Source organism: Ornithorhynchus anatinus, chromosome 11 (genome assembly GCF_004115215.2).
Source record: "Ornithorhynchus anatinus isolate Pmale09 chromosome 11, mOrnAna1.pri.v4, whole genome shotgun sequence".
Taxonomy (NCBI): Eukaryota; Metazoa; Chordata; class Mammalia; order Monotremata; family Ornithorhynchidae; genus Ornithorhynchus; species Ornithorhynchus anatinus.
In genome coordinates this window covers 7,170,457-7,184,576 of record NC_041738.1, presented here as the reverse complement: position 1 = coordinate 7,184,576, position 14,120 = coordinate 7,170,457, and the positions used below count along the sequence as shown (strand labels likewise).

The 14,120-nt window shown below is 45.3% G+C and overlaps 1 long non-coding RNA gene across 1 annotated transcript in view; it reads right to left on the bottom strand.

Moving 5' to 3' along the window:
* LOC120638668 overlaps positions 1–12,860 on the bottom strand; it is a 31,614-nt gene extending 18,754 nt beyond the window's left edge. The window contains exon 1 of the long non-coding RNA XR_005660513.1: positions 12,777–12,860. This is a non-coding gene — a long non-coding RNA (uncharacterized LOC120638668). The remainder of the gene's footprint in view (positions 1–12,776) is intronic.
* Between the last annotated feature and the right edge of the window lie 1,260 nt (positions 12,861–14,120).

Genomic DNA, 14,120 nt, shown 5'->3' with positions numbered 1-14,120 from the left:
GTACAACAGAATTGGTAGGCATATTTCCTACCCTCAAGGAGCTTGCAGCCTAGAGGAGGAGAATGACTTTAAAATAAATTATGGATAACGTATGTAAGTGCTGTGGGACTGAAGGTGAGGTGAATATCAATAGCTATAAGGGAACAGATCCAGGTGTATAAGAGATGCAGAGGGAGAACAAGCAGGGCAAAAGAGGGCTAGACTCTTAACTCGTGTGGGCAGGGAATTGTGTCCGTTCGGTGTTACGTTGCACTCTCCCAAACACTTAGTACAGTGCTTTGCACACAGTAAACGTGCAGTAAATATAATTGAATGAATTAATGAATGAAAGGGCCTAGTTGGGGAATGTCTCTTGGAGGAGATGTAATTTTAGTAAGGTTTTGCAAGTGGGGAGAAGTAGCGTCTGGCCATTTATTGGATTGGGCAATGTGAACTTGATAACCATATTCATTTTCTAAAATGAATGCCTAAAGAACACAGGGGCCTTTTCTTTCCACAGGTCTTTGAGAACGTCATTTCACAGTGTCTCCTTTAAATCATCCCTAGAATTTATCCACTCTCAGAGTCTAAGCCAATCGGACATTCTGAAGAACACTGCACAAAAGCTTATCAAATTCAATGTTAAACTGGAGCAATGGAAAAAAGACCATAAATGAAACATAAGCTCGTGTTCATCTTGTAAATGGTAATTACTCTTCAGATTTCACACTCTCCTAGCACTTTATGAAACTGATCAATGGCACGGTGATACTAATAGGAATATTTCGGTCTCTAAATTCCCTTTATGAAAATGATACTTATTACATTTCTTTGATAGTGTCTTCATTTTGAAATCCTGTTATCCTTTTTTATTCGAGCTGACTAAGCTAAAGAGGATTGTGAAAGGGTGCATTACTCTAGGAGATATCACTATTAAATGAGGATTTTCCTAAAACCACGTTCACAGTTTTGAGGATGAAATGGATTATTAAGTTCAGAGTTCTTTGAAACTTGGGCCATTTCTGGCCTTAAAGAAATATTTGGATTCTGTTTTAGCATAAAATTCATTTGCGATATCAAATTTAACCGAGCATATGAAATGGCGGACTCTTGAGTTATGTTGGAAATTTGGAATTTATGTTTTAGGGAGCCCTCAATAGCTGGAGTGAGTCAGATAAATTTTGTTCTCTCTTAAGTGCTTAATACAGTGTTCTAGTCGTAGTAAGAGCTCAATAAATACCATTAGTCGATTGGTGGCACAGAAATTAGTGGTACTGACACATCAGCCAACGAATGGTACAGCTCGAGCTCTGTTTTTAGCACTTGGAAGAGTTCAGTAGAGAGAGTACACACGATCGCTGCCCTCGAGGAACTTCCAGTGGTGATTCAGGACTTGGAATTTGGAGGCCAAAAATTGGGAAATCCAACCCTACGACGCCTAAACCCTGATCCGGAGGGGAGAAGCCCAGCTCTGCCACACAGAAGCCCCGAGAGTGATTCCAGGAGGTCTGAGGGAGGGCCAAGACCTGATCTCCCAGCACGGGGTCAGAGGGGACTTCCTTCCATTTCTGAGGGATCTTGATTAGATCTCCATCCCCTCTTCAGCCTGGAAGGGTGAAGGCAGGGTAGGTCTACTAGTAGTAATGGTATTTATTGAGCGTTTACCGAACGCAGAGCACTACACTAAGCATTGGGCTGAACAGTTCCCCTTCTCCCTTCCCCTCCAGGCACTAGAGGGCCCTAGTCACATGGGAAATGCCTTATTGACAATGCCACAGGGCCTGGGCCTTCAAGTCTTGTAATTCCCATATTAAATGGCTGCTTTCCTGGGAGTTTCATGAGACTTTTTATGACATGACTAAATACCCGTTGCCATAAAAAATAATTGCTCCATCTACAGTATTGAGTGAATGCTTTGTATTTTAAGGTATGTAGCCACCGTAACTTTTTTAGGAGGCTGTATTGTGTGGGGTCGATATAGCTGCCTGAACGCTTCTCCTCCCCCACGCCGATAGGCCCAATCAGGAAACAGCCTCTCCGCCTCAGAGATCTGGCTTCGGACCGCGTTGAAGTGTAGCCGTGGTTACGAGGGCGCAGGTGAACTTTGACCCCTTGGGCCCAAATGGGTATTTATCCCTCTTAGTAGAAAATCGTGTTCCTGTTTCAGATGAAACTTCCTCCGGCCGAGTAATTGTTTTTCTCTCAGGAAGAACGTTGGGTTATTTGTTTTGGTGAAAAGTTCGAGGGGTCAGTTCAGTAGGTTTCAGCCTTTTAATAACCGGGAAAAATTCCATTTTCAGTAGCGGGTGGTAGAAGAGAAAAGGTGTGGTGTGCTCTCCTGCGTACACTAACTTGGCCGTCGGCGGATTCTGTACTTGCGGCTAAAGGACGGGAACCTTTAGGTATGTCCAATGAGAGGCCAACAACAGCACAGCCCTGCAGATGCCAGACACTGAGATGCTCATGAAGCTGCCCGTGTTTCACTGGGCCCACTCAAACATAATCATGTCACAAGCAACTCCTTGTTGAAGTCCGTCTGACTCTGCTCCGAACCTAAGCAGTACGGCTTAGTGGATAGAGCACGGACTTGGGAGTCAGAAGGACCTAGGTTCTAATCCTAGCTCCACCACTTGACGTGTGACGTTGGGCAAATCACTTACCTTCTCGGATACCTCATCTGTAAAATGGGAATTAAGAGTGTGAGCCCCATGTGGGACGGGGACTGTGGCTAACCTGATTAACTTGCATCTACGCCAGTGCTTACAACAGTGTTACACACATAGCACTTAGCAAGTACCATAATTATTATTATGGTTATTATTATTAACCTAATTTCTTTTCCAGGTGGGATCCCCTACTTTTCCCATGTTGTTCCAGAGCTTTCGTGTTCCCCTCCCAGGGCCCTAGAAACAACAGAGCCTGTTTCTGAGTGGCAGGAAGGAAGCTGAGAACTTCAAATGAAAACACCAGACATAAAGGTGTCCAGTGCTGTGTCCAAAACGGCCACAGGACAGACCAGCTGAAAGTTGGGCACCTAGACAGCGTGGGCCCAGCAGAATATCAAACTAAAAACTAAGGTGTCTTAGTTCGATGTCTAAACTTTGGTGTCTAAATTTCTTGGTAGTTGGGAGACCCAGCTCTAACACGGGTGACCTATCCAACTTCTAGAACATTCCATCAGCTAATAGAAAGACAGGGTCAACAGCACTGAGGTCCTGGAACAATGTCTGATCACCAGTGTTCATCACAAGACGCTATTGCCAGCAGAATATCCCAACAGCTACTCTGTGGGTGAACTAAAGTTGGGGAACCATAGACGAGGACAGGATAAATGCTTGAAATGTCTTAATGCCTCTCTCCCGCTCTAGACTGTAAGCTCCTAATGGGCAGAGAACTTGTCTACCAATTCTCTTATATTGTACTCTCCCAAGTACTTAAGACAGTGCTCTGCACACAGTAAGCAAGCAATTCCATTGATTGATTGGAAGACATGATGGAGCAAAACCGTAGTCCATGTGGCCTGTGTGTCAAGCATTGTTCTAAGCAGTCAGGTCACACACAGTCCCTGTCCCACAAGGGGCTCACATTCTTAAAACCCGTTTTACAGATGAGGCAACTGAGGTACAGAGAAGAGAAATGACTTGCCCATGGTCACACAGCAGACACGTGGTGGAGCTGGGATTAGAACCTGCTTCTTCTGACTCACAGGCCCATACGCTATCCACGAGGCTATGCTACTACGCACAACAGACTCTCTCAGGCATATGTGCCTTTGTCTAAGCATGTTCTGGGATCCAATTTGCCAGGGGCCAGATTTCAGCGTGCCAGGCGACTAGCAGTTATCAGCAACCTCGTCGGCTCTTGCAGCAGGGTGGCATGGCTCTGGGCATGGTCCAGGGATGGGAACAGCTGGTCCACGCTCGTGCCATTCCCACTCCTTTGGCCAGCCGGGGAAGACTTCCAACCCAAGCTGGGGACCCAAAGATTTAGCCTCGTCCTGATTTCGGCCTGATTCAGGCTTTACTCTACCCACTGGTCACCCAACAATTTCTCCAGCATCACTCCCACCTGGATCACATCTCATTATTGGTGATTATCTTTAAAATCCCAAACTCATATCCATACTGTTGTAAGTGATGCTGACAAGCTACTTAAGAAGTCAGAAATGACATAAGCAGAAAATCCAAGTCTCACACACATATAAAGTTGGAGCTTAAAACCTCCCATGAAAACTTAAATTGGCCACATGTTCATTCATTCAATAGTATTTATTGAGCGCTTACTCTGTGCAGAGCACTGTACTAAGCCCTTGGAATGTACAAATCGGTAACAGAGTCAGTCCCTGCCCTTTGACGGGCTTACAGTTTAATCGGGGGAGACGGACAGACAAGAACAATAGCAATAAATGTTCACTGCTGCATTCTGCCCACCAACCTCCTGGAGGATAATCTGGCCTTCTTGATTCAGATTTCTCCTTCCTTGTGTATCAGTGCATCTCGACTGTTGACAAAAATCTTGGATGCGTATAGGATTCCCAGGCCCAAGTTGGTGGTGCATCATTAAAAAGTAATTAACTGAAGTTGAGGATATCAAAAGTTTTTTTTTCCTTTAAGAAACTAACCACTGAGCTCTTCACCTAATAGGATCATGGTTGTTCCTGAGTGACAAAATAAAAGAAAGACCGCAGACTATTATCTAGATAATTCAGATGAATAATTTACCTAGTGGGGAGGGGGTGGGAAGAGTCTTTTTCTTTTGGCCTGATCGCTAAGGAGTCCTGATCCGGTTGACCAAATTCATAGGTTAATTGTGTGAAACTGCATTGTGGAGAGAAACAGCTGTTAGTCAAGCTGATGATTCTAGAGGATCTTTCAGTCAGGCCTCTGCCTTGGATTGGTTTGTGAATCAGCCCTGTGTTACATAAACATGGCTTTCCTCCACTTAACATTTTTCCCTAAATCTTAAGAGCCCATAAGGTGAGTTGCTGAAGTGTTTTAACATTTAACACGGTGTTGTAAATAACTCTCTACCGGGGGCATGTTCAATACGAATTAAAATGTTATTGCTTCTACATTTTATTGTTTACAAATTTGCCTTTAAATGGAGATTTATAGGACATTTCAGCTGCTCAGTGATGGAGCAATATTAATGTCTTCACACGGGAGTGTGAGTTAAAGCAATCTCTCAGCAGGCCCCGAGAATATCTGTAACTGTCTATCAGGAGAGGAGGGTCTCATTTCCTGTGTTAATACACTTCTCACCTTTAAAGCCTTTCACCTTTGAACACAGGTCTCATCCGGCAGGCTCTAGATAACTCCCCACCACTCTGAATGCCGTGAGGACTCCATCCTATCTGTGTCTGATCATTTCTTTCCTTCATTTCAATCCCGCCTTTCCTCTATAGGGCTCCATAAGGCATTTTAAGTTGGATAAAGGGAAGGAAGGCTAAGGGCCTAGTTATCTTTCTACCTTCGTTTTAAAGAAGAACGGCAATGAGCCAATCCTCTGGGGACAGAGGGAGGATGGGGGGAAGAGAAGGACAATCTTCAAGAGTAGTGTCTCCACCAATTTGAAAGAGAGTTTGGGGAAGGATATAAAATAATTCGGAACCCCTCATTGTCCTCTGTCTAAAAAGAAGTGCAGTGAGCTAATCCTCTGGGGCAAGGGGAAGAATGGGAGAGGGAAGGAGAGAGCTAAAGAGATGTGTCTCCACCGATTTGAAACAAAGTTTGGGGAGGGATATAAAAGAATTCTGAACCTCTCATTTTCCCCATTTTCAAAGAAAAAAATGTTATGAGTCAGGCCTCTGGGGAAGGGGTAGGAAGGGAAGCATTCCCCTCCAGAATCTGGGCGGTTGGTCTCCGAAAGAAGCAGAACCGATGTCCCTAGCTGGGTCGTTCTCTGCCAACACCGAGCAAGACCTACCCAGGAAGGAGGGTGATTTCGTGCCAGCCCAGGGCTACGGTGGAAAAGTCCAGCCTGAAGAAGGCGGCAATCCGAAAGGAATCAGGTGGCAGCCAATCAATCAATCAATAATAATTATGCCGCTTGTTAAGCTTACTATGGGCCAAGTGCCGTACTAAGCTCTGGGGTAGATATGAGATAATCAGGTTAGACACAGTCCTTGTCCCACTTGGGTCTCTCTGTATGAGGAGGAGGGAGTAGGATTTAATCCTCTTCTTACAGATGATGAAACTGAGGCCTAGAGAAGAGAAGTGACTTGCCCAAGGTCACACAGCAGACAGTGGCAGAAACTGGTTTAGACCTAAGTCCTATGACTCCCAGGCTTGTTGTCTTTCCACTAGGCCATGCTGCTTCTATGATCAAATTTATTGAGAGTCCACTGTGTGCAGAGCACCGTAGTCAGCAAGTGGGAGAGGGCAATGGAGTCAGTAGGCCTGTCCCCTGCCCTCGAGGAGCTGACATTCTAACAGGGGAGGCAGACACTCCTTTCACTCCCGGAGAGCTCACGTCACCTTTGGCTGGAATAATAAGCGGTTTGGATGGTCCTGAGGACTGACTGAGGTTCGGATCCATTCTGTTAAAGCTGTCACCGTGAGGGTCCCGACTCCCTGGCCAATTTCTGCCCGGAGAGCCGGCCTCACACCAAGTTTGTCTTTTGCGTCCGGGACCTAAAACCGAGAGCGGTAACCCCCCTCGGAGACGGAGGAGGAAATTAGGACTTCGGTCAGAATCCGATCCACTATCTCTCAGCCCCACGGAGCAAGGGTTTAGGATAGGAGGGCATGGAAACCTTCCTTTAAACGGAAAGAATCTTTGTTTTTGTCATGCAGTGCACGAGGCCTGCAGATTACAGTAATGAGAAATGGGGACAGTCCCAGGTATCCAGGAGATGGAAGAGAATTTGCATTCCAATTGTCGAATAGATCAAAAGCCGATTCTTTCTGCTCCAGTTGGAAGGGACACTGAGCCCCTGGGGGCCGGCCTAGTGGGGGAGGGTGGGGGGCACCTTCCCCCTCCATCCCCTGGATCCCATGGGCTACTCCTGGGAGCTCCAGGAGAGAAAAGTAGAGGGGGTCCCGAAGCGGGTTCTAGCCGGGACGGGGTGTCATTTCTCATTTCTCGAAATGTGAATCACTGGGCGGAGGGAGCAAAGTCACCAACAATAATATAATGATAACTGTGGTATTTGTCAAGTGCTTACTATGTGCCAGGTACTGTTCTATGCGCTGGGGTAGGTACAAGGTAGTCGGATGGATCATAGACCCTGTCCCATAGGGGGTTCTCAGTCTTCGTCCACATTTTACAGACGAGGTAGCCGAGGCCCGGAAAAGTGAAGTGACTAACCCAAGGTCACACAGCAGACATGTGGCGGAGTCAGAATTAGAGCCCTTGTCCTCTGACTCCCAGACCCGTGCTCTTTCTGCTAGGCTACACGGCTTCCCATGTCTCCCCGCCCCGCCTCCCCTGCTCCCTCTCCCCACCCACCCCGTCCCATCCTTTCTCTCTAAAGAGCATCTTGATTCTGCTTTAACGGCAGATCTCCCTCCTAGGGACATATGGCTAAAGCAAAACCTCCCTGTGGGTTGCGGCCGAAACTGGAAATCAAGATCTTTCTCACGGCTGGGCACAACTCATCTGCCCTTCCTCCACCCCCACTTCCCCACCCACCCATTCCAGGCGGAAACTGGAAATCAAAATCATTCCCAGGAAGCCCAGAACTCCTCTGCTCACCCCTCGCCCCCGCCGCCCCCTCCTCCCAGACTGATTTCATAAAAATGTCAGCTATTAAGTTAACATTATTTAAGGGGCTCCGGGTTGTAGTTCCTGAATGCAACCTAAGCTATATCCATAAAGGTCTGACATTGATCCCTGGCTGTATAAAACATGATACAGAGAGGTACTAAATAAATAATCTGTATACTGCCTCCAAAGCATCTCTATTTATCACTGCAGTAATGATAAGGATGTGATTTAAAGTGAACCCTACTGAGGGTCAAATCCTGGCACAAGCAGTAATATGATCTGCAAGAGAGTGCTGATAACCTGAAACAATATGACGAAACCCTGTCAGATAAATAAAACGCACTGGTTGTCCATTAAACAGCTCGGGAGGAGATCAGGAAAACCAAACAGAGCAGAAACCCTCCCTTTTCAGACGGTACAAACAGGCAGCACCTGAAGCAAGCTGAGCAAACAGCCTCTCTAGAATCGGGCAGCTTTTTTTTTTTTTAAAACAAAAAGCTGAGCCCAATGAAGGAGAGGGGGGTCTAGAGGGCAGCCTTAGGAGTGAAATCATTTTCCCTCGTTTAAAATATTCCAAGAGTTTTTATCAAGCAATTAGTACAGTACTTAGCACACACTAAGCACTCAAATAAATGCCTTTGAACCAGAAAAGGTTCACATCATTGTTGAGTGTTACAGCTGTCAGAGAAACTTTCCTGGAACAGAACGGGACCTTAAGAGGTCAAAATGTCCAGCCTCCTGCCTCCAGGAAGGCAAAACCCTAAACTGTTCAGGGGAGATGAGAGGAGGGAAGGGAATATATCCATTTGGTGTGGGGAGATCTTCAGGGCTGGGATTTCCCCACCTCCCAGGGAAGACCGCTGCAAGAATTCATCCAATTTGAAAAGGGTCGAAAGCAAGTTGGCCCAGGCATATGGACCTCAGTGTTTAGTACAGTGCCTGGCGCATAGAAAGTGCTTAACAAAAAACAAAATTATTATTATTTCGGAGAGCTGGGCTCCAAAGCTTCTAGGGGAGTTGGTGGTTGCTTTTGCATTTTTTTAACTGTATTTTATGTGTTCACTACATGCCGGGCTGTATTCTAAATGCTGGGGTAGATGCAAGCTAATCAGGTTGGATTCAGTCCCTGTCCCACGTGGGGCTCATAATCCTAATCCCCATTTTACAGATGAGGTAACTGAGGCACAGCTAAATCAAGTGACCTTCCCGAGGTCACACTGCAGACAAATGGTAGAGCCGGGATTAGCATCGAAGTCCTTCTGACTCCCAGGTCCTTTGCTCCATCCAAGTGCTTCTGTGGCCAGTTGACTGTTGCTGCATGATTGATTTTGAAGTCACTTAACTTCTCTGGGCCTCAGTTACCTCATCTGTAAAATGGGGATGAAGAGTGTGAGCCCCGTGTGGGACAGGGACTGTGTCCAACCTGACTAACTTGGCTAACTTGACTATCTACCCCAGTGCTTAGAACAGCGCTTGGCACGCAGCAAGCATTTAACAAATATCATTATTATTATTGTTATTAGAAAGTCCCAATTAAGACTGTGGGGCCAAAATGCTCTAAACTTCTTAGTGATTGGGAAGAAATGTTGTCTTTGCCAAGTGCCCATCTTCCTCCAAGAGCATACTTAATTATTTTGTGAATCTGTTTAGGGGTTCCAGGAGTTTTAAAAATAAAGGAACTTTTTTATCCCCATTTTTTCAGAGAGGGAAACAGAGGTTACAGAGGAAAAACACCTTAATAGAACCTCCCACCACGCCGACCAGGGGACTTAGAGGGGAGTCTGATTGCTGGGCACCTGATTTATCTTTCTGTCTTCAATACCAGGCTGTTTCCACCTCTGCACATCTCTTTTATATCGATCAAATCATCAAGTGAATCATTTTGGAGGAAGAGGGAGGTGGCAGGGCAGGAAGGCGAGGGAATAGAGGGACATGACAACTTTCTCCCTCAAGTAGCCCTGTTAACGGGACTTCAAAATCTGCCCTTGGCAGCTTTCAAGCAGGTTTTTATTGAAATCTACTGCACCTTTAAAGGACTCCTGTATAGAGAAAGTCCCCCATATCATCCCAAATTGATCCCTACAGTTTCACTTTAAATATGATTAAATCTATTACGGAGAGATCCAAATAATAATAATATTAATGGTATGTGTCACGCACAGTTCTAAGCACTGGGGTAGATACAAGGTAATCAAGTTGTCCCACACTGGGCTCCCAGCTTTAATCTCCATTTTACAGATGAGGTAACTGAGGCACAGAGAAATTAAGTAACTTGCCCAAGGTCACACAGCAGACAAGTGTCAGAGCCGGGATTAGAACCCACGCCCTCTGCCTTCCGAGCCCGTGCTTTTGCCTCTAGGCTGTGCTGCTTCCCAATCAACTCATTCCTCCCTTAATAAGGTGAGCTTAAGGAACATAGACCAAAAGGAATTTCATTACTGTATCAGACAAATGATCCACCCAGCCCGGGGTGGATCTGGCTTTCTACGGGAAGCTAGAAAGAACAGTTGGGAAGGTTTTGGTTTCCTTGAGAAAATAGTAGTGGTAATAATAATAATTATGGTATTTCTTAAGCACTTACTAGGAACCAGGCACTGTTCTAAGTGCTGGGGTGGAGACCAGCAAATTGGGTTGGACACAATCCCTGATCCCCGTGGGGCTCTCAGTCTCAATCTCCAATTTACAGATGAGGTAACTGAGGCCCAGTGAAGTGAAATGACTTGACCAAGTTTCACAGAGCAGACACGGGTCAGAACGGGGATTAAAACCCCTGACCTTCTGAATCCCAGGCTCACGCTCAATCCACCAGGCCACGCTAGTACTAGTAACAGCAGCATCTGTAGTAGAAGCGATAGGAGAAGTAACGGTATTTATAAAATGCTCATTAATACGTATTAAGTGCCGAGTAGTTGTCGTAATAGTGTTTTTTAAGCAGTGAGTCATAGTGATAATAGTATTTATTAAGGGCTGAGTAGTAGCAGTAATAATATTTATTAAGAACCGAGGCGTAGTAGAAATAGAGGTAATAGTAGCAGTAATAGTGCTAATAGTATTTATTATTAATAATAATACTAATAATAATGCCGGTATTTGTTAAGTGCTTACTATCCGCCAAGCCCTGTTCTAAGCGCTAGGGTAGATACAAGGTAATCAGGTTGTCCCACACGGGGCTCACAGTCTTAATCCCCATTTTACAGCTGAGGCACAGAGAAGTGAAGTGACTTGCCCAAGGTCACACAGCTGACAAGTGGCGGAGTCGGGATTAGAACCCACGACCTCCGACTCCCAAGCCCGTGTTGTTTCCGCCAAGCCACGCTGCTTCAGTGTCCACTGGTTGCTCTACACGGTCGGGAAGTACAGAATAAAGAAATGATACCTTCTTTGCCCATGAGCGGCTTCCACTTTAATGGAGGGGGCGGACATAAAAATATTCATGTCTAAAAAACTCGAGCGGTCAAAATAAATAATCGTATGCCCAAGTGAATAAACATAAGCATAGATACCATTGATGAGTTTATCGAGAGAGGATGGGTGTGAATAAGTATATAAGTGTGTAAGCTGAGTTTCTATGGTTTCTGGTGCTGGGAAAAAAAACTGGAAAAGGCTTGACGGAGGAGGTGAGATTTTAGGAGGTGGAAAACAATGGTCTGTCAGATGTGGGGAGGAAAGGAGTTCCTAGCAGGGGGAACAGGGTGAACAAGTTTTCATTCTGCTAGACTTTAAGTTACTTGAGGGCAGGGAACATAGCAGTAAGTATTACAGTGGGCAGGAAATGTGTCTGTTATATTTTTTTGCGTTGTACTCTCCGAAGCACTTAGTACTGTGCCCTGTACACGGTAAGTGCTCAACAAATACAAATGATTGAGTGATTGATAATAATAATGATAATTATGATATTTAAGCGTTCGTTATGTGACCAGCACCGTTCTAAGCGCTGGGGTAGTTACAAGCTAATCGGGTTGTCTCACTTGGGGCTCCCGGTCTTAATCCCCATTTTACAGAGGAGGTAACTGAGGCACAGAGAAGTGAAGTGGCTTGCCCGAGTTCACACAGTAGGCAAGTGGCAGAGCCAGGATTAGAACCCACTTCTTCCGATTCCCAAGCCCACCACACTTTTCCCACTAAGCCTCTCTGATTGACGGTAACGATCACGACGATAATAATGATAGTAGTATTTCTTAAGCACTTACTCTGTGCCAGGCACTGTACTGAGCGGTGGGAATAGACACAGGCTGATCAGTTTGGACACAGTCTATGTTCCACACAGGGCTCACAGTCTTAATCCCCATTTTACAGATGAGGTCACTGAGGTACAGAGAAGTGAGTGACTTTTCCAGGGTCACACAGCAGACAAATAAAGATATTAATAATAATGAAATATTGGTTAAGTGCTTTCTATGTGTCGAGCTTTGTTCTAAGTGCTGGGATAGATGCAAGATCAGCAGGTCAGACCAGATTATCTACCCCAGGGCTTAGTAAAGTGGCATATAGTACTGGAGAAGCAGCATGGCTGAGTGGAAAGAGACTGGGCTTCGGAGTCAGGGGTCATGAGTTCGACTCCCGGCTCTGCCACTTGTCAGCTGTGTGACTGTGGGCATGAACCTTAACTTCTCTGTGCCTCAGTTCCCTCATCTGTAAAATGGGGATTAAAAGCGTGTGAGCCCCACGTGGGACAACCTGATTACCCTGTTTCTCCCCCAGCGCTTAGAACAGTGCTCGGCACCTAGTAAGCGCTCAACAAATACCAACATTATTATATAGTAAGCACTTATAATAATAAATATATGTATATTTAATATATATTCATTAAATATATACATGATAGTATAAATATATATTATATAATATATTCTTTCTGCACTTAAAAAATCATCATTATTATTATTATCCCTCTAAAGAGATCCTGTGTGCCTTTGGGGTCTCTTCTCTTTCTTCGGTCCGTAGTATTCTGGACTGTTCACTTCGGTCCTCCTGGCTTACCTCGGTTTCCCGTTCGGAACCCAAACAAGGAATGAATAACCAAGTTAAAAGGACATTTCCAACATCTAATACGGCACTTGGGCTACAGCATGGGCTCAACAGATACTCACTGGCTGTTGCTGACCTGGCAACTCCCTCATGAGCAGTTAGCTGGTATTGCAAGATGGCCAAAAGCAACATCTGGTTGGAGTCACGTCACTAAATGTACCTTCAGATAATTCTCATTTGTAACGGGCGAGGTCGGGTGACCTCTCTGGGGAGGGGCCTGGCCAGGCCCAGTCGTCTAGGGGCACTTCCGAGCGTGTCCGTCAACTGAGACAGTTTGTGTTTATCGGTGCGGATGGAAACAATCGCTTTTATTTATCGAGCATTTATTCGTTCAATAGCGTTTATTGAGCGCTTACTATGTGCAGAGCGCTGGACTAAGCGCTTGGAATGTACAAATGGGCAACAGATAGAGACAATCCCTGCCCGGTGACGGGCCTACGGTCTAATCGGGGGAGACGGACGGACAAAAACAAGACAACTTAATCACGATAAATAGAATCAAGGGGATGTACACCTCAATAAAATAAATAGGGTATTAATAGGGTATTACTGTGTGCATAGCGCTGTACTAAGGGAGCGAGGGAGTAGAGTAGAAGAGAGTCGGTGGACACGTTCCCTGCCCGCAAAGAGCTTACAGTCGTAACAGTTAGTCGCCTCGAAGCAGTCGTCCTGTAGCAGCAGCTGTGGAAGGCCTTGTTAGAGAAACAGTGTGGTCTCTGAGAAAGAGCACAGGGCCGGGAGTCGGACCGTGCCGCCTGCCCGCTGGGTGACCTTGGGCAAGTCGTTTAAGTTTCTCTAGGATTCAGTTTCCTCATCTCTAAAATACCTGTCCTCCTTCCCTGCCCCTTGGACTCTGAGCCCTATGTGGAGCCTGGATTGAGTCTGATTTATAATTGCAGTACATTTACCCCAGTACTGGGAACATAGTAAATGCTTAACAAGTACTACTATTATGATCATTTTATCATTATCATCTTCATCAATATTATCATTACTACACATCAGTAATTTAAAACACTGAAAACTACTATTTATGGTGCCAAGCATTGACAGATGAACGAAACTGGAGATAAAGCTGTACCCAAAAACTTTGTGTTTTGTCTCTGGGGAAAATTTTGCCAGAAAGTTTATTGCTTGCTTGCTTGCTTGCTTTCTTGCTTTCTCTATTATTTGTGGTACTTGTTAAGCATTTATTATGTGTCGAGCACTGTTTTAAGTTCTGGGGAAGGTTCAAGATAAACAGGTCAGACACAGTCCTGTCCCACAGAGGGCTCACACAGCTATTATTTTATTGGGCTACATAAAAAAAAAAAATGACTGAAATAAGAAACATTTTTCACAGGCCAGTGGTTATCAGCATACCACATTTTGGTCAGCCAGTAGAAAATGACCTTTATTAAGCTAAA